General features: G+C 44.1%; 1 long non-coding RNA gene across 1 annotated transcript in view; it reads left to right on the forward strand.

Moving 5' to 3' along the window:
- The first annotated feature begins 7,380 nt into the window (after positions 1–7,380).
- Positions 7,381–26,534, forward strand: part of LOC144798464 (uncharacterized) — a 42,797-nt gene continuing 23,643 nt past the window's right edge. The window contains exon 1 of the long non-coding RNA XR_013603543.1: positions 7,381–8,378. This is a non-coding gene — a long non-coding RNA (uncharacterized LOC144798464). The remainder of the gene's footprint in view (positions 8,379–26,534) is intronic.

Genomic DNA, 26,534 nt, shown 5'->3' on the forward strand with positions numbered 1-26,534 from the left:
AACGCCATTGTCAGTTAAAAGTTCTTCAAGAACCCCTTCCCTACTAAACACGTCTTGTAGAAAGCGAATGACAGATTTGGTATTAGGCTCTGAAAAACCTCTAACTTCTAACCATCTAGAGAGTTGATCGATGAGAATGACAATTGTTTTTTTAGCAAAATTGAAAAGTACATGAAATGGTCCTAAAAAATCTAGGGCAACCCTTTGCCAAACCTTGTTGGGACATAAGACGGGTTTGGGAAGTGGAGAACATGTGGATAGATGTTTATCACTGTATGAGCATTGAATGCATTTGTTCGCAAGAGCTTCAACTTCACAATCAACACTGGGCCAACAAAAATCGTTGTGAATCCTACGTTTGGTAACAATCATGCCTAGGTGGCCAGAGTAAGCTGTTTCAAGAATTCTTAATCTGAAACTAGAAGGCGGAATCAATTTTCCCTCTCTAAACAACAAATAATTTTCGATAGATAATTCATTGGCAGTTTTGCAAAAAGGTTGTAAGGTGGGGTCAATGGACCTTTCTTTGGGCCAACCTACCACAACAAAATTCATTACTTGTTTGAGAATGGAGTCGCTTTCTAAAGCTTTACGCCACTCTTCCATATTGGCGCAAATTACAGTATCATCAACCTTAGTTATGATGCATTCCTCAATATCCTCCTTATCCTTTGCAGTAAGACTAGGATCTTGAACAGGGAGTCTAGACAAAAAAATCAGCCTTAACATTTTTGCCACCCGCTATATGTTGAACAGAAAAATTAAACTCCAAAGGTTCTGTGGTCAGTCTAGCTAATCTGGAAGTAGCTTTTTTTTTATCTTATTGCCTGACAAAATGTCCACTAATGGTTTGTGGTCCGTTCTGAGCCAAAATGTTCTCCCCCATAGGTAAGGTCTGAATTTCTCCACTCCCCACACACACACAAGCATCTCTTTTTCAATGACCGAGTATCTTAGCTCCACATCTTTCATTCTGCGTGAGGCAAAACCAATGGTTACCTCATCATTACCCACAACCTGTGATAGCACAGCACCCATGCCATATGCACTGGCATTGAAGGAAACATAGGTATCACGACCTTCAACATATGCCTGAAGAGCTGGAGCAGATAAGATGCTTTCCTTGATAAGTTGAAAGGGCTCTTCACATGTTGATGTCCAGAAAATAAATAAGTACCTTTCTTTAACAAACTCCTGAAGCATTCAGTGAGACTGACAAAGTTTTTGATGAATTTAGAGTAAAATTCACATAAGCCAATGAAAGATCAAAGTTGATTTTTTTTCAACCGGGTGAGGAGCATTGACGATACCCTCTATAATACTTGGTTTGGGTTTTACACCATCTTTGGAAAGGATATGTCTCAAATATTCCATCTCTTTAACAGCAAAGATACATTTATCATCCCTAAACAGTGACACAAATATTTTGCAAAATTGACAGAGCTTGTTCTATTACGGCGTAATGATCTTCCTCAGAAACAGTGTGAATTAAAATGTCATCCTGAAATATTACAACATTATACACTCCAGGAACATATTACTCATCACTTTTTGGAATACAGAAGCGGCTGATGCGAGTCCAAATGGCATTCTTCTAAATTGAAACGTACCATCAGGTGTAACAAAAGCTGTTAAGTATCTGGATGACTTATCCAGTTCACATGATGGTAAGCCACCTGTAAGTCCAATTTTGAGAACCATTTTGACTGGCCCACAGCTGTGATAAGATCATCAATGCGTGGTAGAGGGAAGTTCTCCACCCATATGGCATTATTAAGTGAGCGTAAGTCCACAAATAAATGTAATTCACAATTATTTTTTTGGGCAAGAACTATGGGAGAAAGCCACAACGTGGCATAGACTTTCCCCATGATACCATCATTCTGCATTTTTTTAAACATTTGTGATAGCTCAGATCTAACACTATGAGGCACATTATGTAGTTTGTGTTTTATAGATAAAATACCTTCCTTGACCTTGATAGAATGCGAGAAGTCCTTGATCAGACCAATTTTTTCACTAAAAACATCCTTGACTTTTTCTTTCCATAGGGTGTGATCAGAAACGTTGTTGATTAGTGAAACAGGGTGCTTATGACCTGGTTTAATTATCACGCCAAATTCTGCCTGGTGCCACCATCCTAGGACATTAATACCTTTGTGGGCTACGTACATTTTCCCGAAAATTGTTTTGTTTCAAAGGTAATTTTGCCAGTGAAATACCTTGCCAAATCAATGTTCTGCCTTCAAATGCAGTGGTGATTAGATCCGGAGGCAATACAACTTTGTGTGCCCACAGTTGTTTGTACTTGTCGATAGAGATTATGGTGATTCTTGCTCCTGAATCAATCAGAAGTGGAATGTTGACATCTTCTAATTTAATCTGTACTAAAAGGTCGCTAATTTTGTTATCCACTTGGATGTTGTTGATATTCACACAATCAACAGCTAAAAGTAACTCTTCAAGTTTCTTTTCAACAACCTCGTGTTTATTATCTACAGAGTGGTCTTGAACATAATGGACAGGAGTGCGTCTGCCTCCTCTACAAAAATGGCCAATTTTCTTGCATTTCCAGCATTCCTGCGCTGTGGCTGGGCAATTCTTGAAGCTGGAAACAAGGGAGCTTGAACCACATCTGTAGCATTGTAATGTAATACGACCAGAAAATGCACCTCTACCACCTCTGGTGCTAGTATCAAAGGTAGCTTTAGACTTTTTTGAAGCGGAATCAGAAGTGTTCCAAACATGTGAGTCTTTGTGAGAAGATTTAATTACACTAGTAGTTGAAGATTCAACCTCTAGTTGTTTGGCATCTAATTGGGAGCATTCACTGCTCTTAGCTATGTTGATGGCTTCACCTAGAGATGGATTTTTGTGAGACAAAACTTTTTGTTGAATCTTCTTGGAGTAACACCTGAAAACTATTTGATCTCTGATAAACTGTAAGGAAAAATTTCAAAATCACTGTACCCAGCAAGAACGTTTAAAGCAGTGACATATGTATCAATAGAATACAACAAAAAAGGAGTTGCCGGACTGTTCCTATGTGTGACTAAGGGAAGATCTAACTGGCGTGACCAAAGGTGTAAGAGTAACACCCTAGGTCATCCATTTTGTTGGATGGATTTGCCTCACACACCCAGAAGGGTGTCATGCTTCATCATCGGCGGTTGCTCCTCGTCGGGGAGGCGGTGCAATCCCCGACGGGCTCACCTCAAAGAGGGGCTCTTTGGCGGAGATCTTTTTCCAACAGCCTTATGGTGAGGTGTGGGTGTGTGGGCAGGATGGTGTGTGGTAGTGAAAAGGGATGTTAAAATGTAGCTAAGGGTACCGGAATTAACTTTATTCTGGGGGTCCCCTGGCTGCAATTAAAAACAGGGGGCTAGCTCACTAGGTGTCAACGAGTAAGGTCAGGTGACCCTAGATGGGGCTAGGGGTGAAGATGGTCGACATGTTTCTCGCACTGGGTAATAGTTACCCGCGATTCATCAGGACCTATAAAAAGGTGAACAACAACATGCTGGTGTCATGTGTGAAGTGGTGTGTGTATTACCTCTGTGGGATTTGTCCTATGCCTAAACATAGGGAAGAGATAAACAACAAGGGTTAAAAACAGTTTGCAATATGCAGACAGGTCACGTCATGGAAAGGAACTGTGAGCAGTGTGGCATGCTGTTGGTGTACATGTGCTTAAAGCAACAGTCATAGCATGCCTTAGAGGTTGTATGTGCATATTGAGTAAGGTGGGGCACACACAACGCTCACTGAGCTGGGGAAGTGGATAGTTGTGGGGTTGTGGTGGTAAAAAGGTTAAAAATTATATTTAAAATATACAACAGCTATCCAGGCTCCAGTGTGCACCTGGGTTCATACCTTGTGCAGGCATTATCAGGAAGTAGAGTGAGAGACACCATTGGTAAAATCAGGTGGTTAAGTGAACACTTACTCACACACACTCGCTCTAAAGTAGCCACAGGTATAACAGGCACATATCACCAACTCACCTCTAAGTTAAGGACTAACAGCCACCAGAGGGGTCGGCGGGATTAGACATCAAGGATGAGTCCCTGGGTTACAACTAAGGCAGAAGATAAACAGACCGCCAACCGGTTATTAGCAGGTAGGTAATGTCTAAAACAACAAGGGACTCCTATCCTTAACTCCACGGTAGGTCGCTACAGCACTCACCTCCAATCTCTTGTGTCCTGGCTTCTTGACCTACCCTTCTCCGCCGAGCTCGAGTAGATATGTGAGCTCGGCGGTCAGGGTTATTTAAACCGGCAACAACAAATCGGCATGAATCGCGCGTCTCCGCCTCTAAGGCGTGTCACGTGACTTCAGTCGATCGCGGAGCGGCCATCTTGGACTAGTGTTTTGGCAATTCCAGGGATGCTGGGTTGTTGAAAATGCGCTCCGTGGAACCAAGAACAAGTGCCTTGAATATCTGATAATCAGATGATTTTGGTTTTATCGAATTCTGGTTTGACCCATTTAAAACTGCTGCAGCGGTATTGGCAGTGGGACAGTAGCCATATATTTAGCGCGATATCGACTAGTATGGCGGCGGCCATGTTGGACTGGTGCAACTGTGTCTACAACCATGAGTATCATCAAAGCTAAGCATGATTTAAATAACCTGATGTACAGTCATGGAGTGTGTAAGCAGTGTAGTCGCTTCAGTGGTAAGGCGCTAATGGCTCATGTGCTGTCCTAAGTAAAAAAAGGGGGCGGGCTGCATCGCCTGTTGCATGTGTGACTAGAAAACAGCGACCCATGTTCCATTATCATGGGGGTTGCACATAGTTGCGGAGTGGCTGAATGAGTGGTGATTAGTGTGGCAGTGGTACCACAATGGTAGGTGAACCACGTGGAGTGTGTAGTTCACTAAGGGATGTATTACCAGCGGGGGAGGTTTTTGTTATGGATACAGTATATAGCCTCATGGTTGTTGAAAGGCTGCATAGAAATGGTGGCAACAGTATATTAATTAGGAATGGATGGCTCAGAGAGAGTGCCACGGGATGTCTTCGTTGAGACCTTGTTTATCAGAAGATAAACGATGGACCCATCTCTGTTCTTTCTGAAAGAGAGCATTTTTCGGGCAGTTGGGGCTGGACTCAAGTACTACCCACTTAACAGAATCTTCGTCATGGCCGTGGTCTACATAATGTTTGCACATTTTTGTGTGAGTCCTCTTGCAGCGAAAGTTGCTGCGATGTTCAATAATTCGGGTTTTGATGGCACGGATGGGTCCATCGTTTATCTTCTGATAAACAAGGTCTCAACGAAGACATCCCGTGGCACTCTCTCTGAGCCATCCATTCCTAATTAATATACTGTTGCCACCATTTCTATGCAGCCTTTCAACAACCATGAGGCTATATACTGTATCCATAACAAAAACCTCCCCCGCTGGTAATACATCCCTTAGTGAACTACACACTCCACGTGGTTCACCTACCATTGTGGTACCACTGCCACACTAATCACCACTCATTCAGCCACTCCGCAACTATGTGCAACCCCCATGATAATGGAACATGGGTCGCTGTTTTCTAGTCACACATGCAACAGGCGATGCAGCCCGCCCCCTTTTTTTACTTAGGACAGCACATGAGCCATTAGCGCCTTACCACTGAAGCGACTACACTGCTTACACACTCCATGACTGTACATCAGGTTATTTAAATCATGCTTAGCTTTGATGATACTCATGGTTGTAGACACAGTTGCACCAGTCCAACATGGCCGCCGCCATACTAGTCGATATCGCGCTAAATATATGGCTACTGTCCCACTGCCAATACCGCTGCAGCAGTTTTAAATGGGTCAAACCAGAATTCGATAAAACCAAAATCATCTGATTATCAGATATTCAAGGCACTTGTTCTTGGTTCCACGGAGCGCATTTTCAACAACCCAGCATCCCTGGAATTGCCAAAACACTAGTCCAAGATGGCCGCTCCGCGATCGACTGAAGTCACGTGACACGCCTTAGAGGCGGAGACGCGCGATTCATGCCGATTTGTTGTTGCCGGTTTAAATAACCCTGACCGCCGAGCTCACATATCTACTCGAGCTCGGCGGAGAAGGGTAGGTCAAGAAGCCAGGACACAAGAGATTGGAGGTGAGTGCTGTAGCGACCTACCGTGGAGTTAAGGATAGGAGTCCCTTGTTGTTTTAGACATTACCTACCTGCTAATAACCGGTTGGCGGTCTGTTTATCTTCTGCCTTAGTTGTAACCCAGGGACTCATCCTTGATGTCTAATCCCGCCGACCCCTCTGGTGGCTGTTAGTCCTTAACTTAGAGGTGAGTTGGTGATATGTGCCTGTTATACCTGTGGCTACTTTAGAGCGAGTGTGTGTGAGTAAGTGTTCACTTAACCACCTGATTTTACCAATGGTGTCTCTCACTCTACTTCCTGATAATGCCTGCACAAGGTATGAACCCAGGTGCACACTGGAGCCTGGATAGCTGTTGTATATTTTAAATATAATTTTTAACCTTTTTACCACCACAACCCCACAACTATCCACTTCCCCAGCTCAGTGAGCGTTGTGTGTGCCCCACCTTACTCAATATGCACATACAACCTCTAAGGCATGCTATGACTGTTGCTTTAAGCATATGTACACCAACAGCATGCCACACTGCTCACAGTTCCTTTCCATGACGTGACCTGTCTGCATATTGCAAACTGTTTTTAACCCTTGTTGTTTATCTCTTCCCTATGTTTAGGCATAGGACAAATCCCACAGAGGTAATACACACACCACTTCACACATGACACCAGCATGTTGTTGTTCACCTTTTTATAGGTCCTGATGAATCGCGGGTAACTATTACCCAGTGCGAGAAACATGTCGACCATCTTCACCCCTAGCCCCATCTAGGGTCACCTGACCTTACTCGTTGACACCTAGTGAGCTAGCCCCCTGTTTTTAATTGCAGCCAGGGGACCCCCAGAATAAAGTTAATTCCGGTACCCTTAGCTACATTTTAACATCCCTTTTCACTACCACACACCATCCTGCCCACACACCCACACCTCACCATAAGGCTGTTGGAAAAAGATCTCCGCCAAAGAGCCCCTCTTTGAGGTGAGCCCGTCGGGGATTGCACCGCCTCCCCGACGAGGAGCAACCGCCGATGATGAAGCATGACACCCTTCTGGGTGTGTGAGGCAAATCCATCCAACAAAATGGATGCCCTAGGGTGTTACTCTTACACCTTTGGTCACGCCAGTTAGATCTTCCCTTAGTCACACATAGGAACAGTCCGGCAACTTCTTTTTTGTTGTATTCTCAGATACGGGCACACGCTGTGACTGGACCTTCCACCAATCTGAGTGGTAATTAGTGTCCATTGATCAAATGATCACCTCTCCTCCCTCTTTTTGACAAAAAATATGTATCAATAGAGTCATTTGGACCTTGAACTCGAGTAAAAAAAGTATGTCTATCGACTACAAGGTTGACTTTTCCTTCAAAATATATAGACAATTTTTTAACAGCCAATTGAAATTTGTCGAGATCACCACTTCTCCACCTAAATAAGCAGACAATGATCAAAAACATTATGGACTTCGATGCCCAAATAATAATATAACAGACTGCATTTTTTGTCAGGTTTAAACTCCAAACCATCAATAGCTCCTAAGTATGCATCGAAAGATCTATACCAAAGGCGCCACTTAATAGGTGGTTCTCCAGGTTCCTGTAAAAAAAGAGTAGGAGGTGTAACTGATTGCATGATGAAAGAACAGAGGAGAGAAAAGAGCAAGAAGAAAGGAAACGGAGTGAAGAAAAAAATTACAGCAAAAATGAACACTACTGAATAATAAGTTGTAGAAAACGCAAAAAAAATTATGCACAATCCAGATTTTATGGTTGAAATGATTGTAAAGCGTGTTATTTGATGTTAACATGAGGACCAAAGCAAATTGCAGAATTGCGTTAATCACAGTTAACACGAGGAGTAGAGCGCACTGCAGAAGTGTGTTAATTGTTGTTAACACGAGACGTGGAGGACACTGCAGAAGTTTGTTAATCGCTGTTAATATGAGGAGTAAGATGAGTAGCAGAGGCGTTGTAACCGATGGGTGTAGTACCAGGACACACCATAAGAGGAGCTGTGGCAGAATGTGAAGGAAAAGGAGTCTTCCAGACGACTTTCTTGACACAGGAATGAGTGTCAGTCCTTTGTAGAAATGAAGAGGATGTGCAGCGACATGGAAGCGTCACCAGTGGAGCGCGGGCGTAGTAAAGGCTTCAAGGGTGCTGTAAACTCCGTACACTAGAGGCAGATGCAAGCAGTTGGCTCCATCGAAGATGGTACAAGCGGAATGCTCAAGCAGAAAGCAGGCCAGGGTAACAGGTAACCTTGACAGCACGCTGTGGTGCTCAAGCAGAATGCTTGAGACGACAATCAAAAAATGCAGGCAGCGTAAGCACTGTAACCTGTGGGCTTGGTGAGGCAAAATGTTTGTACAAATGAAAAGCATGTGAAGGTTGTAATGATGTGAATAGGTAGAAATGGAGAGTTGATACTACTTTAGGGCTACAGAGAAAAATGTACCAACATTTTTTTTTATGTAGGAGGCTCCAAGACGTGTGAAATGGGCCCCTAGGGAAAACGGATCCTTGAGCCCTCAGTAAGAGAACTTAAAGAAGTTCACAGTACCTTAGTTCGAGGCGGGAGCCTGTCTTTGGAAAATGAGGTTGACCTTGAGTTGAGGCGGATGCCTGTCTGTTGATAATGAAGCTGATGTAGGGTTGAAGGGTGAAGAAAAAAAAATGATCAGCATGCAGGGTGAGGTCTGAGACGGGTATGTATCCCAAGCTTGTCGCCAAATTTGTGAAGTATATCCAAGAGTCTTCTTGTGATTTAAAGATTCATTTATTGGTAAATTATACAGAGATAAGTATATATGTATAGAGGGTTCAAGGGGGAAACTCCAACTGACATAGTGGAGTTCCAAGCCTTCCCTCAAACATTCCAAGTATAACAATACATATAGTAAAAGCTCAGGTGAAAACGAGAATTCCACAAATGTCCAGTAAAGCAGGGAAATAAGAAATAACATATACACGTGGAAGTGTAAACAGCATAAACACCACAGGTCCACTCATCTCTGACCATCAAACTCCACGCATCCCTGAACCCTAAAAGCCCTTTCTATCCCTAATTCCACCCGTACATGAACCATAAAACCTCACTACCCCTAAACCTCACCCTTTTCACCCACCCCTGAGCCCTAGAAAGCCCCACTTCCCCTAAACTCCATCCATCCCTAAACACGTAAAACCCCTCATTACCCCTAAACTCTACCCCTCCCTGAACCCTAAAAAGCCCTTACTACCCCTAAACACCACACATCCCTGACCCCTAAAAACCCTCACCACCCCTAACTTCTACCCATGTTAGAACCATACAAACTCCTTTCTTCATCTAAATTCCTCCCTTCCCTGAACCCTTCAAAACACCTCATCACCCCAAACTCCACCTATTCTTAAACACTAAAACTCGTTTTGCCCATGAACCCCACCCATCCCTTATCCCTAAAAACACCTCACCACCACTAAATTCTACCCATTCATGAACGCTAAACACTTTTCACAACCACTAAACTCTTCTCCTCACTCAAACATAAAAACCATCACCATGCCTGAACTCCATCCATCCCTGAACCCTAAAAACCTTTTTGTACTTGAGACCTTTGCCCATCCCTGTCCCTTAAGAGACCCTCTTCTCCCCTAAACCTCACCCATCCCTAACCCCAAAAACCTACCAGTACCCCTAAAATCCACCCAAGTTTAATAAATTTTTTGATTTTTCCTTGGACTTATCTTTTCCTTTAGAATGTTTCCTTTAATTTTAGATTTTTTTGTATTTCCTTAAAATAGTTTTTCCTTAAAATTGACTTTTTCATGATTTGGTTTCCTCCAATGTGTTCTCTCAATTATTGTTTTTCCATTAATTCATATACATCATCTGTGGACCAGGTATAAATATGCTGAATGTTCTTATGCGTACACACACAGCAGATTTTCCTTATGGTGTGCCGCTAAAATGATGTCAGCCAAATGAGAACCAAAGAAGCCTAACCACATTGGGGGATTACTCTTGGAGCAAAAAAGCACATGGACTGTACCAAAATAAATTATTTATCTGTAGCATTGCAATGGTCTTGGGCTGTTTGTCTGTGCCTGTTGAGCCTGGTGCCTACCTATTGGCAAGGTACACTGATGCAATATTTACACTTTCTGCTCGGATTTGTTTATATAGACCCAGCTAGCCAAAGAAGTCCATGATGAATCCCTTTGTCACTATTGAGCTCAGAATAACCAATTTCATGGAGTACTGCAATTATCGTAAGTGGTATCACTAAACCATTACGAGTTTTATGGAACAAATCTTTTTATTTGTTTTTTAAAGCAGACCAACTTACATATTCAGCCATGTGCCTACAACCTCATGGGCCGGCTGCTGGGAAACATTGCATCGGATATACTTATATACACAGCTTCAGTGCCTGCAACCCGAAGGCTGGCAATGCTTATGAACATGTCTGATGTGAAGGAAAAGAGAACAGCAACTAAGAAAAAATATGTATATCAAACAAAAGGACATATAGGAAACAGAAACCCCCCTTCCCCATCCTCCCACCCAAAGAAAGGAAAGAAGAAAAAAGGGAGGCCCACGCCGTGCTTCAACAGATGTTTAAAGGTGTCCTGTCCCAGCCATAGCGGTTACACCCGTGTCTCCCCATTATTCCGAAATAGTCCTAGGGATCAGCTGGATAATTTGTAAGAGTTTGGTGCAAGTAACTTCTCGAAATTCTTTGGATAATAGGGCATTGAAGGGGGCCCAAATGTCTGCATACTTTTCACCCTATGATCTTGCAGTAGGGAAAGGCGTTCCATAGCTAGGGTCGACCATAATCTATGTAACCAGGCCGTGTGGTCTGGGTCTGTAGCAGTACCCCAGTGGGCTAAGATCGCCTGGCGAGCTGCGAGTAACGCTAAAGCCATCTGTCTGCTGTGCAGTGACCGCAATGGCAACGTTATAGGGTTCGAAAGTCCCAGTAGAGCGCAAGCCGGGAAACGGGGATCTCAGTCTCGAAGGCCGCATCTATGTCGTTTAACACCTGCTCCCAAAATCGTTCTAGTCTCGGACAGTGCCAAAGAAGATGTACTAAGGAACCGGTCAAGCCACAGCCCCGCCAACATTGCTTTGTATGGTTTTTGTCCCATTGGTTAATACGGGCGGGCATGAGGTACCAATAGGATGCTACTTTAAACGCAGACTCGGTTCCAGCAGTATTGAAGGCAGTATGGTAAGCTCTGTAATAAATGTTATCCCATTCTTTGTCAGTGAGGGCCCACCCCAATTCCACCTCCCATCACAAGTGGCCTTTCGAGCGACTCCCTCTCGGGCTTGGTGCAAGTAGGATGTACAGTTCCGATGTCAAGTGCTTATCATCGTTCTTGCTTATTACCAGTTTTTCGAAAGGTGTGAGTATTCGAGAGACGTGATAGATATGCCGTTGAGGTAGCCCAATGGCACAATTGTAGGTAATTGAACTCATCTGTGTGAAGTTGTAATCTTGGTGCAACTGCTCGAAGGGGATGATGCCGTCCAGGTCAAATAGATAACCCAAGCGTTTACATTCCGCCTCTCTCCAACGCTGAGCGCACTCGGATTTACAACCTGGAGGAAAGTCAGAGTTATTGATCATCGGAGTCATAGGGGAGGGGAAAGTTGTAAGGTCCCTCATGAGTGCCACTGAATCCCACACTTTCATTGGTGCCACAGTTACTGGAGAGGAATATAGGCCCCACGCACACTCTTTGCGCCGAAGCCAGATCTCCCTCCAAACATTTGCTCCTGCGACTGCCTGATCCATGAAGGTCCAGTCCTTTTCGGAAAGGGGGCGGTTCCACTCTAGTACATATCAAAGGTGGGCGGCCTAAAGATATCTGTGGACAAATGGCAAGTTCACTCCACCCTCACTTTTGGGTTGAGCCAGTTGTGAAACCGATATAAGTGCCTTCTTGCTACCCCAGATACATTTGTTGATGGCTAGCTGTAAAGCTTGCATCGCTCTGGGTGGGGGGACCAGGGTCAGAATCTGAAATAGATATAAAATCCTCTGCAGTATCGTCATCTTTACCGCAGCTATGCGCCCAAACCATGCCTAATTAAGTTTAGACCAACCATTCAGTGCTTTCTTAGTCTGATCCACCAGAGTCGAATAATTCAGCTCCAGTGTGCGAGAAAGTGAAGGGGCAAGGAGAATACCTAAATAGGGCACTGGATCGCTAGTCCAGGTCAAAGGAAGGCTCTGCTGCAATTGGTCTACATGGGCCTGGGGTGAAGACAAGTAGAGCACATGAGATTTAGTAAGATTAACCTTAAAGCCTGAAGTACGCCCAAAAGACTCCAGTTCTCCTATCAGCGCAGGTAGAGACGTGAGGGACTCCGCAAGAGATAATATAACATCATCCGCATAGAGGCTCACCTTATGGGTATTGCCTCTGAAACAGAGACCCCGGACATCTGGATGATCTCGTATTCTTTGAGCGAGATGGTCCATATATAAAGGGAATGGGAGGGGTGAAAGAGGACACCCCTGCCTCATGCCCCGAGCGATCGCAAAGGGGGCTGAGGACACTCCATTCACCCTAACAAAGGCCCGAGGTGTATGGTAAATGCATTGAACCCATTGGATAAAGCGAGTTCCAAACCCAAGGCTTAGCAGTTTGTCAAACAAGTACCCCCAGCGTACTCTGTCGAACGCTTTTTCCACATCCATAGACAGAGGCACGGCCTCCTTATGAGAATGATGTACACTGTCCATGAGATGCAGAAGGTGCTTCGTATTGTCCCCGGCTGATCCGGGTCAATCAGACCCGCCATGAGTGGACTCAACCGCGCCGCCAGAACGCCTGCGAAGAGCTTCGCATTGATGTTGAGCAGGCAGATAGGGTGGTAAGAGCCAAAGCATAGGATCTTTATGAGGCTTAAGTATAACTGAAATCGCAGATTTGGACATAGAGTCCGTGACTGCCCCGCTATCTAGGAAGAAATTAAAAAGGCATGTCAGGACAGGTGCCAATTCCCTACAGTATGTTTTATAAAAAAGGGCAGGGTAGCCGTCCGGCCCCAGGGATTTATCCAGCTTTAGACAAGAAATGGCTGCTATGACCTCATCCAGGTGAATGGGGTCCTCTAATTGCTCGGCCTGTGCCTCAGGGAGGCGGGTAAACCTGCTTGATTCCAGATAGGCCCCTGCCTCAGAGATGCCCTGTGTCTCTTCACTATATATGTGGAAATTACCCTTTTTAGGGGCCCACCGGTGCAGGGGCTCACCATTATCTGTCCACTGGTTCTTAAACCAACAAAGAAGAGAGGCATGGTAGCTGTAATATCAAAGAAATACGTTTATTAACCTCTTATGAGTGGGACTACATCAATACAACACCCTCGGGCACTGTATGAGGTAGTCCCCCTGAATATAGAAACTAAGGGTCTTTTATACCCTATTTACCGCTAAGTAAGCATGGAGACTCAAAGAGGAGGTACAGGTATATACAGGAATAGTTATTGACTAACATGGGCATACAAATATGTCTTGGTCAGCAAAGTGGGAGGGAAAACATTACTGCTTACATCAGTTGAAACAGCCTGACAGTTACAGTCTAAGACAGGGAATTCTAGCAGCCACAGGCCTTTCTGAGCATACACAGTGCTCTGGCTCAGTACTGAAGGAGTTAACTACAGTCGATGACTCACGTGAAATAGAAAGGCAAGCAACAGTGAAGACGGAAGAAGCACATGGCTAACTAAAATGGATGCCACAAACAAAATGGCTGCAGCTTATGCTAAGAGTAATTTCTGCGATTTCCACAGATAGCCCTTTTAGCATTAGCTGAAGACATCCGCTATGAATTAATAGGAGCATGGAAGTTATCCTGCACATCTATCCTCATAAATTCATTAATATCCTGATCCTTTGCTAGGTGAGCATTTACATTCTAAACGTTTTGTTAAGCGGGTATATATAAGGCATAGGTAGGAGCACAAAGGGAAAAGAGCATTGGGCCATAATGAACACGCCGATAGCAGGAGAAAATAATGTCTATTATCACAAACAGAACTGTCCACATTTTCCTCTCCCAAGCAGAAAGTAAATGCCAAAACCACCCAATCCAATTCCAAGTTTCAGGGATCCGATGTATTTCAGTGACTATCTTATTCAGTTTCAAAATAGCCAACAACACATGTCTGATGTAATGTCTAAATAAAAAATAAATTAAAAAATATAGACCTTCCGGTGTTCTTCTTTATGAGGGCTAGAGTACCAATGATATGTTCGAGGGGACTGGAGTAGTATTTATCAAAGTGTGCACAAAGTATTTTTCTTGCAGAAAAAACAGTATTCCAAATGCAAATATTAAAGCAAATACACATATTGTCACAAAAACAATCTTTGTTTTAGGGGACAAGGAGGACCAAACGGGGCCATGGGAATTAGGACAACGAGCCGCAAAGGGCTGTTCCTCCTCCAAAATGGGACGACCAAAGGGGTACATTGCTAAAAAGTACTTGGGAAATTGAAGCCACTGTACAACCAGCCAGAGGGGAGTCTTCTCCCTGTGTCTATCTGAGCCTCACAAGCAGGCTCTTATTGTTCATCAAATGTTCACTTCTCCCACGGTGGAGCTGCACAACTTACAACCCAGGAAAAACAATTACGGCCCAGGCTGAGGGAAAAGTCTTTCTTTCAGGATAGGGCAATCACCTTCCAGGACAAATACCCTCAACAATCCTGTCCAGTGTCTCAGGCAGTGAACCAGTATTCTTCACTCTAATCTAACAGGCACCAGAGGCACAGCACCTGTACCCTGAACTCAAGTCCTTCCCTAACTCCTGTGTTGCTCTGCTGGCGCCCTGCTCTTTTGTCGGGCCGTAGATTGTACCTAGTATGCCCAGGCACCTCTTGATCAACAAACAAAGGTGCAGACTTGCTTTCACTTGGGGACCGGGACTCAGATGCCTGATGCTGAAGTATCTGAAGCAACCCTTGTTTCAGAGGGGGTCACCTCAAGCAAAAACCTCCTTGCCATCCTTGTCGGTCTGTGCCTCTCAGCTGGACATCAGGAAAAGAGGAACAAAGCAAGGAATCCGCTCGCCGACCTGATTTGTGACCCCGTCTTTCACCTTCACCACTATTATAGTTGCCAGCAACGCCTGTGCTGGTTCCCTTTTCCTCGGCTCCAAGCTGGACTTGCGCTGAATCCTCAGGCTGGATCTGATGTCCTAACCCATCTGGCAATGGTTGTAAGGCAGCAGATATCTGTTAGTGAACAGAACAGAAATCTTTAGACACAACATACAAATAATCAAAAGAGGATATTCTATTTCAGAAATGCCCCTATATTATTTTTCTGAAGAACCTCAAAGAAAAGGAATTTCATAACAACTATTCTTTTAACAAACTTGGACTTATAAGTCATCCCAATACAGCTTCTACTTTGTGAACCTTCACTATTGTGCAAAACTGCAGACAGCTCTAACATTATTTTCCTTGCATAAGAGCAACCATGTTTTGCCCTTTATGACCATGCTCTCATATGTGTAGTGGGAAACTCTAAAACTGTGAATGTAACAGAGATCCACATTACAGAAATAACTGAAAAATTAAACATAACCTAGTAGGTGCATGAATTTTCCAGCAGAACTTGTTTGTGGCAGACAAGAAAACAAGCAAAAGAACATTTTGTTCTTAAAAATGTGTGCTAAGGGCATTAAGCTTCTTTCCCAGCATTGTAAACCATATGTATCATACTTTTCACGATCTGAGCCATATAATATCATATTCAGGAGAGAAACCTATTCACCAGCTCTAGCAAAGGTTGTCAGCTCCATTATATAGACTAAGTAATGAGGGACTAGTGATGCCTTCGCAACTTATGTAGTGCTGTAATAACATCAACAATAATGATGTTGCCACTTGGGAATTTGGAACAAAAACCACTAACATATAATTTCCCTTAAAGGTCAAATAAGGGAACATCAGTCTATTCTACCCATTCTTTCATAATTTCATCAGTTTACAGACAGGATGGGCAGTTACATGACGTATTTATTTATTCATTTTGTTAATTCTAACAATTTGTGAAAACAGTATTATTTAATAGCCAATCAGATCTGCACTGGTGATGTGTTACTTAATTGTGCTTACCCTTAATTTGCCCAGGAGCTAGTCTCCTACCCCCTTTCGACAGTAGGTAACCTAAGCAGGTGGCCTCCTGTCGACAATACACACCCCTTTTGGCAGCAGGGCACGGAAAGACTTGTAGGAGATAGATAACTAGGAGAAACCACACCAAAGAGGCCATGTCCAATACTTCCTTTAGCTAAAGTTACCTAAAACAGATCCGTGGTGTCCAATCTTGTTCTAGGAAGGCTCAATCAAGGACATAAGTTCATTGAAACAACTAAGTAAATGCTTCCATTTCTTAAATGTAGTTAGATTACTAATGAAGATATCCTAAATATTATTAACATGAATTGAGAATTAATTTGACCGTAATTTTCCGAGGCACATTATAGCCTCAGACATCATTACAGCAAAGTTTACATTACTTGTAGTGTTTTATCCTACAATGTTAGAATCAGGAAATTTAATTAATACAAAGGAATTAATTTGTTAAACTACTCTTTAACATTACAAGCAGGTATTATATCTATATTTTCCTATTTAGAACAAGTGGCACTGAAGTGTGCTTTGCTTGACATGTGTTATTTGCTGTAGACCAAAATTTCTATTTTTCTATGAAAAGGAATATGTTCCCCATTCAAGCAAATACAGCCCTGTTTATTTATTTATTTGTATTATTACTACAAGGGCTACACTGTCACAGTGGCTAACCTCAAATAAAAAGAAATGCTCCAAAACTCCCTGCGTGGACATTTTGCTTTCAGTAGTGCTGGTCAATTCTAAATACAGAACTTGGCCTCTGACCCTTAAACCTATTGTCCCCTGTCTGAGCAAAGCTATCCCCATGTGGCCATCACAACTCAAAGTAACTCTCCTCATAAGAAGGCATCCCTGCTCTGTGCCTGTGTGCTGCTTTTAAAAAGCAGTAATTATTTACCATCAGAACCACAGATGTGCTTTTTAGGAAATCTACAAAAAAGAAAGTCCTTACTTTTATCCTTTCTCTTTCATCTACAATAATGAAGCTGTATTTGTAACTTTAAAAATTAGTAGTCTTTAATGCACGTGCTTTCATTCCATTTTATACTAACTTAAAACCTAGTTGCGACAGCATTTATTTAGCTTGTGCCTGGGCAAAGCCTGTGTTATTTTTTCAGCTGTGTTTTATGACCTCTGCCCTGACAGACAGCTTCCTTCGGACAGACAACTTGAGCAGCTGTTAAAAGCTCTCTTTCTGGTGCTGGGAATGAGACTTAGTTAAAAACCAGGCATTTCAAGCCAGTCAAAATCTATCGTTGGCAGTGTGGTAAAAGAAGGGCGCTTTTATTTTAGCAGCAACCAGTTACTCATATAATGTGAATGCCTTTTAATATTTAATATGATGCATCTAAGGATAGTGCTGTAACATTTTGCACAGCTGATAGGCAGTACTAACAATATATTGGGGATGTATATTTAATTTTCTTAAGTCCTAGTTATATAAAACACACAAATTCGTTTTTCTCTGTGAGGCCTACTTTTTCCTATTGAGTTCCTTTTTCTAGGTAAAGTTAGTTGTATCATTATAGAACTCTTACTTTACCCAAAAGTCTCAAAGCGCTTTATTTGTTGTGAGGTAACATTTTCTCTTTTATATGGAGTGCTAGGCAATTTTGCTTCAAGTTTTAAATCAATTTATTTACCATTGCGGCAATATAATAATTGAATGTTCACACACCTATACTTTGTTACTGATTTACTTTTAATAGTAGTGTGCAGCTACTTAACATATGTTATATAATTCATTCTTTGAATTTTAAAGTGTAATTCTTCCAATGGCATCTGCAGTACATATGACGACAACAAACCAAATTGAGCTCATTCCAGACATTTTCAAGAAGGGGACCACGCACTCAAAACACAAAACACAGCTTGCTGAGGTAAGCCATTCTTACACAAAGAGCACAGTCGCTACTCACTCAAGCAAGTACTTCACAAGCATCACCACCGGTGTCAGTCAACAATCCTCATAGACACTCTTACAACAATCAAACCACAAATCAACACTAGGACAAAAACAAGAGGCAGCTCACAGACTGTACTCAAACCAAACAAATTTTAAATCATATTTACAAACAGAAGAGCTCTCAAAAGCAGTCCAGAGACAGCACCAAGACAAGTAAACAACCCAAAGACTGTTCCATGTTACAAATATCATAAGGCCTTTTTCTCGTATATCCCTTCCACAGTGTACTATACATTATGGAAGATATACAATTTTTAATATAATATTAAGTGTCCCCCCCCCTAGGGAAGCCGGCTGACTATTTTCTAGATCCTTGTTGCACCTCCAAGACAGCAACACATTCTACGAAGCGTGCTAGGAGCAGGCATGCCAAAAATATTACAGTAAATATAATATTATAACTAAAGTAGTACTTATCCGAAATATAGTACTTATCCCAAATATATCAAAATTAGAGACGAAATATCTCCTCATTACTTGCCTTTGTTTATTGCAATAATCAAATCAAACAAAACCAGAATCTTGGCCAAGCAAATCCAAAACAAGAGAGTCGCTTAAGCGACTTTACCAAACCAAGGTCTCCAACCTCCACCTGCCAAGCTCTGGGTTGACCTAATGGTCGCTGAAAACATTTACACCAAGGGAGATGTCAGTCGGGACCGGCCAACACCTAGAGGGTCAATTCGGGAAAACCGGAAAACACGTTGGTCTGCAAAGACAAAGGGTCTCCTCGTGCAGTGTACCTCCTCAGTAGATTCCTGTCTTCCGTCAAGACCACTCCCTGGGATGGCCGCGTCTCCAATGAGCCACACAGGTTTGGTTCCAATTTGTGGGAATTAGCTTTTTAGGGGCCCACTGGTGCAGGGGTTCACCCTTATCTGTCCACTGGTTCGTAAACCAACAAAGAAGAAATTTGGCGCGGAAGCTGTAATATCAAAGAAATACGTTTATTAACCTCTCATGAGTGGGACTACATCGATACAACACCCTTGGGCACTGTATGAGGTAGTCCCCTGAATTCGGAAACCAAGGGTCTTTTATACCTTATTTACCACTTAGTAAGCACGGAGACTCAAAGAGGAGGTACAGGCACATACAGGAATAGTTATTGACTAACATGGGCATACAAATATGTCTTGGTCAGCAAAGTTGGAGGAGAAACATTACTGCTTACATCAGTTAAAACAACCTGACAGTTACAGTCTAAGCAAGGTGCAGTCTAGCAGCTATAGGCCTTTCTAAGCATACACAGTGCCCTGGCTCAGTACTGAAGGAGTTAACTACAGTTGATGACTCAAGTGAAATAGAAAGGCAAGCAACAGTGATGACAGAAGAAGCACTTGGTTAACACATGGCTAACTAAAATGGATCATCACACAAAAAGAATTGTTCCTCAAGTCTCAGAGAAGTGGGGACCAAATTATGGTTTGTAAGAGGAAAAAGTGCCAAGTGGTCAGACTCACGATAGGTTGGATCTAAAAATAGTGATGGGGAATCCCATCTTTTGGATATAGTGCCCTCACACATTCTTGCAAGTGTTGTGCTTCATCATCGGTCGTTGCTCCCCGCGAGAAGGCTCTTTAGCAGAGATCTTTTAAGGAGACGTCGCAGTTGTGCATGTGGGTGTGTGGGCCTAGGAAGGTATGTGAGTGGGTGAGTTAATCATACAATAATACATACATAAAATAAGGTCTCTATTTTTTGTCTTACCAGGTTGGGGATAGGTACCTACAGTGAGAGTCCCTATCAGCGCAAGGATGATTACACACCTTAAGAATAAGGTATCACAGATTGGGTGGGGGACAGGGATTTAAGGGTGAGCAGGGACTGCAGGGATTTCTGGAGGCCTTGGGCCTGAGCGACTTATGGCAGGCTCATCACCCCTCTTCGAGACAGTATATGTTCTACTCGGCCAGGCATGGGTCCTTCTCTAGATTTGATCACCTGCTGGCCCCCACTCACTGACCATTTGGGCGACTTTTTGGATCCCCATATTATGGCCAGGGGTCTCTCTGACCTCTCCCTGGTGAGCTTTCTTTTGAGGGGGCCAGTTGTCAACAGGGCGGTGTTCCCACAGATAGATCCGTGGCACCTGCGGGATGATAAACTAGGAGACAAACTCAGGGAGGGCTCTCAGCTCTATTTTGAAGAAAATCAGGGCTCAGTAGCATCACATATCACGCTCTGGGAGGCGTACAAGACCGTCTTGAGAGGGCAAGCACAGGCCTTGATCAGGGCCAAAAAGAAGGAGGAATCCATACAGATTAGTAGGCTTGAAGGTGAGATCTCGGATCTTGAAAGTAGGGCGGACGTTGCATCCTCGATAGACAGTTGTCATGCTCTGGCACTCAAACAGAAAGAGCTCAGGGCCCTAGCGGAGGGTGAGGCGAGGGCATATTCCCTGGCCACGCAACACCGTATCTATGATGTTGGAGATAAAGCCCTGAAGCTCCTGGCTTGGCTGGAACGCAGAGATAGGGAGCGCTCCTGGGTGGCGGCGGTGCGGGATAAGTCGGGCTCCCTAGTGTCCACCAGTACAGACATTGCGGAGGTGTTTGCGTCGTACTTCGAAGAGGTATACACCCCGGTATGTACAAGGACGGAGCAGGACTGTGAAGAATTCCTCCGTGATTTTGCGCATCCCACTCTGTCCCAGTCGCAGAGTTATAGTCTGGAGACGGCCTTGACTGGTGAGGAATTAGGGGCGACGCTCAACTCCCTGCAGTCCGGGAAGGCACAGGGTCCTAACGGGCTCCCGATTCAGATTTTCAAGAGACAGGCGAACGTCATCTCAGGCCCTCTCCTCCAGATGTACTTAGAAGCACGCCAGGTGGGTACGTTAACGCCCGACCAGAGAGAGGCCACGATCGTGGTCATCCACAAGGACGGCAAACCGGACGATTGTTGCTCCTCCTATCGACCGATCTCGCTCTTAAACGCTGAGGCAAAGGTGTTGGCCAAGGTCTTGGCAGACAGATTGCTCCCGGTCCTGCCTGATCTAGGACATGTCGACCAGTCGGGTTTCATGCCGCACAGGAGTACTAGGCATAATTTGCATCGCCTATATGGCGTGCTGTATATGACGGAGGGTGTGGGGGACACACAGACAGCATTGATGGCGCCGGACGCATCAATGGCGTTCGACAGCATTGAATGGCCATACCTATTCATGGTCCTGCAGAGACTTGGCTTCGGTCTGATTTTCTGCAGTTGGGTGCGCCTCCTGTATGAGCAGCCACGGGTGCGCGTACGGATTAATGGATCGGTGTCCAGAGCTTTCGCACTCTAATGGGGCACGAGGCAGGGATGCCCCCTGTCCCCCCTCTTGTTCGCCGTGGTGCTGGAGCTGCTGGCTCACTGGATCAGGAGGGACAGGTCGTTCTGGGGCCTGGCACTGAATGATGACTGGGAGGAGCGCATTAGCCTTTACACTGATGACATTGTGCTAAATCTGGCTAGGCCCTACCAGTCGATGGCGCAGGCACTTCACCTCTTTGAGCTCTTTGGTAGCTATTCGGAATATGAAATCAATTTGGCAAAATCGGTTATCTTTCCCCTCTCTGGCCCTCCTCCGCAGATACCGACTAGGTGCTCTGCGGTGCTGGCAGTGGATGGCTTCAGATACCTGGGGGTGTTCATTACCAGAGATAAAGCGGAGTTCTTATCTAGAAACCTGGAGCCCCAGTTGACAAGCCTTCTCACTGACGTAGGTCATTGGTGCACGCTGCCTCTTTCCCTAATGGGACGTGCCGCAATGTTTAAGATGTTGGCGTTACCTCGCCTCCTGTATATTTTGCAGAACACGCCGTACCCCATCCCGCCAGGGATTTTTAAAAGAATATCACAGGCGGCGTGGACGCTAATTTGGGATGGTGGCAACCCTCGGATAGCGCTGAGTAAACTTACAAGGGGGTGTACGATGGAGGGCTGGCCCTTCCGGACGTGCAATTATATTATTGGGCGTCCCAGCTGCAGGTGGTGAACGACTGGGTGTATGCAGATAGGTCGGAGCCGGTCTATAGAGTAGATCGGTTTGTGATGCCGGGCGGGAACAGCAAATCCTTGTTATACACCCGCAGGACACTTGTGGATTGGCCCTCACATACTGGAGTAGTGATTCTGTGCTGGAGGGAGGCAAATAGATTTCTGGGGTGGATGGGATCCCTGACGGGTAGGACCCCCTTGTGGATTGGGGAGTAGCTGAGAGAGGTTTCTCGCTTGGAGGGCTTTAGGGGTTGGCAACTCATCGGAATTAAATACTTGAGGGATGTGTGGAGAGGGGCCGCCCCTCGCTCATTTGAATATCTGAAAAAAGAATATGATCTGCAGGAATCGCAGCGCTATCACTACTTGTGCCTCATACACGCTGTACGCTCATATATTCGAGGGGGCGCCTCCGTTCTGGAATACTTCCCCATGGAGGATCGTTTACTCCTCGATCCCATCCTTGAGAAGCCCACATCTACGACCTACCGTAAGCTTATAAACAACATGCCTGATCCTTTAGTGTCACTGGGGCGACTTGGGTGAGGGATTTGGGTCCACTGGAGGATGACGACTGGCAGGACGCCCTGCAGAGCCCTCGGGAAATTGCGTTTCATGTTTGGTTCCGGCTGGTGCAGCTCAAAATTTTGCACCGGGTATACTACCCCCGTACCCTATTACACTTGGGGTGGGTGCCAGTCTTCCCTGTGCGCGCATGGGTGTGGGGGTAAGGTTCCTTCTATCACATACTGTGGTGTGATGTATTCCTATAGGTTCTGTATCGATCCCGCTATTCCTGACCCTGTTCTGGTTAATAATTAACTAGCAGCCATCCCACGGTGCAAAAAAACGTTATCTGATTAAGCCACACCACGGCACAGGAACGCGTTATCTGATTAGGTCATAACACTTGCCATCTAATTAGGCAAGCACTATTCCTCCAGCCCCTGATAAGGCATACGGAGCTCTCAAAACAAATCAAACCTATGACAACCTGGGAAAAACCCTGCGGCCATTGTTTTGATTTCACCGAGAACTTCAGTAAAGAATGTGCTAACGACCAGTCCGTATGACATCATTATTGACGTATCTATGTCCATCCTTACGTCAATCTCGACACCTTACAGGTATAAATATTACCGACATTGCCTTAAGCAAACACACGCGGTGGTGACGAGATCGGAGCAGCGAGACGTGCTGAGGAGCCCAGCAGAGAGCGAAGCCCACACGCGCTGCCCCGCCTTCCTGACGCGCTGAGAACGAGACGCTGCTTTTCTCCTGCCGAGAAATCCAGCTCCGGCGCTTCCAAGCGGCCCTCGCAGGCAGCTGGAATATCAAGACCAGAGACGAGAGATACCAGCCCTCAACCATTCTAGATCTCAGGTACAGAACTGAACAACCCCTTACAGAGAATTCTTGAGTCAGTCACTTGGCAAAACAAACTTAACTTAAACTGCTACTTATCTACTCCCGCCCACGTATTAGGCTTAGGTCAGGTACATTGGGGTAGGCGTGGTTAGAAGCACCAGTTGAGTACGATTAGTCAATGTATATATGTATATATCTATTTTATCGATTTTAAATATCATATGGCTTAGAAACCATATCAATGCTTCTGCAGTATTATTTTATACTCCTGCTTTTATTGTATGCACTTTACTTAACCATAAGTATCGCAATAATATCGATTCATTTCTCTTGTACGAGAAAAGAGACCGATCAATAAATAACATCTTTTATTGAACACGCCCGTCTCTTCCTTTTCTCTACAATCTGGTGAAACTAAGAATGCACTGAACTGACTGAGTAAAATAAGTTGTCTTTTGTTTTCACACGACTCTAGAGATACACTCTTGATTAGGGGAGAGCAAAGTTGTCATGTTCTATGGTTGTCAGAAACTAAATCCCTTCTTGTCTATCCAGGGAGGTTAAACTCCTCCTTGCCTATTCGAGAAAGTTTCTAGTGAACTCTGAGCTAGCTGGCAAACCCAAAACTTTAAGTCTAATATCGTCAGTAGAAGACCTAGTTAACCTCCGTCCTGGGTCTATACTACTGAAGGTATTATTCCAATGCGCAGAGCCTATTGGGATAATAGGAACTACACTACATGGCGCCCAACCGTTTGGATAGGCGATAAAACTAACGCAAGACATTAGAGTAACTCAGTCGTGCTTTTTCACACAGAACCCCTTTTTTCCCATAATACTCCAAAGACGTCTGGAGTGGGTGAAAGGTCATATCCGCCAAACCTCGCAGGAGGAGACTCCTATGTATGGTTCTTGGTTTAGTCAACGTTGAAGGATACACTGTTCCAAAATATTGTGCATCTAATCTTTGTTTCCATAGAAACCTGATCTGCAAACAAACATAATAACCTTCCTGTCGGTAAAATGGTAGACAGTGATGATGAAAGGGAGACAGTTAGACTAGCAGCTGAACTCCTAGCAGCTGATAATACTCTGCTACAAAATGACCCGGATATAAAACTCATCCCGGTCAACATAAGAAAATCTATAACTTTAATACTTATAGAAAATGGACTGACATCGAGAGGTGGTACAGTCATATTCGTAATTGAGGCACACGAATATCGGCAGACAGAGGTATTCTATTCATGGATGAACTTTCCAGCAGCAAACGCTGTAACAAAAGAGTTCCACTATTATAAAATAGAGGAACCACCGGATACCTACACTCCTTTCGAGGAGGTGGAAGTACCACTCAAATTCCAAGAGCACCTGCTCTTGTTTAATGGCGCCCTAAAACATAATAATCACATCACCAGGCTCGGTCCACTAGGTAGACCGGGAGCAACGTGGCCGGTCCTAGCCGGATATACACCACATCCAGACATTGAAGAAATGTCTGCAGCAGAGCTTTTAATACAGCTAAAACAACTAATCAAAATACATAGACAATTAGTCCAATATGTAATGCGGACTTCAACAATCCAACCAGCAAGTAAAATTCCACAGCTGACCCCTCATCAGGGTAACACAAATAAAATTACACCACAGAACATACAGTCCTGTCTAGGTAAAGTACCCGCAAAACGGGAACAAATACCTTTCTGGCTAGCACAAAAAAATCACTCAAATAGAGGCGGTGTTTCCAGACACCACCCCTGTAGATAAACACAGGATTCTGACTATCTGTCTTCCAATGGGAATCGCACCACACGTGGAGGACTGTGACACTTGGGGTACAGTCTTTGCTTCCATATACACAAAAACACATGGTGTACCATCCATGTCAGTAATACCAGATGTGCTAAAACAAATTCAAGATGAATATGGTCCAGAACCCGCTTTAACTCTTGGTATGAAATTTCTGAAAGACTTCAAGCAGGTCTCGGCTATATTATTAGCCAACATAAAGGGAGAAGCAGCAAACGTGGCGATCCGCCAAAGGTTAAAAGAGACAGATATAGCAGACCAACCAACTGAAATTGCCAGAATAATAGAGAAATCCTATGAAGAACTAGGAAGAGATAGTCTGGGTGGAATACCGGTAAAACCCCAACTGATTAAAAGTCCTGAAAAGATATTTATTAAAAATAATTTAAACACTCAAAAAAAGAGCTGGGATGGAAACAAACAATCCAATCCTAAAGAAAAAAGATTCCAGTCCAGAGGAAGGTCTCCTCGGCGGAGAGAAAGATCTCCGAACCAAGGACGCAGGTCTCCCCAAAGTGAGCCCTCTGGGAAAAAATACAACCTTAGAAATAGGGATAATATAAAGAAACCTGATAGATATCAAGATAATGATACACGTCCCTCTCAATCTTTTCAGACTTCCTCGCAGAAATCAGAAAGAAGAGGACGATCAGAACACAGGGAAGAGCACGTCAAGTCCAAAGACAAGGAACCTGCTCATCCAAATAAAAAGTTACAATTTCCAAAAAAGAAGGTAGCCAGTATTAAAGTAGTCAAAGATGCCGAGAATACTGAGGACACAGCTGAAAAACGGAGAATGGGCTCAGACAATGCTAGACAGCGCAGCAGAAGTGAGCATAGCTCGCAAAGTCCTTATGAATCATCTGGAGACAGTGGACACAAATGAATATATTCAAGTGGAAACTGCAGACACCAGAGTTAGCAAACCTCACAAAATATATGAAATAACATTACGTATAGAGGGGGATAAGACTAGAAAAATAAGGGGACTCTTTTGGGATAATCTCTCCCAGGGCTATGACATCCTTCTAGCTGAACGAGACTAGCCACCCGAGTTTGTCAGGGAGTGCCCTCATGGCGAAGAAATAATTATGCCTGCCTTCTCAAATCATATTCCAATTCATAAAAAATATACACT

This window comes from Lissotriton helveticus, chromosome 12, assembly GCF_964261635.1.
Source record: "Lissotriton helveticus chromosome 12, aLisHel1.1, whole genome shotgun sequence".
Classification (NCBI taxonomy): domain Eukaryota; kingdom Metazoa; phylum Chordata; class Amphibia; order Caudata; family Salamandridae; genus Lissotriton; species Lissotriton helveticus.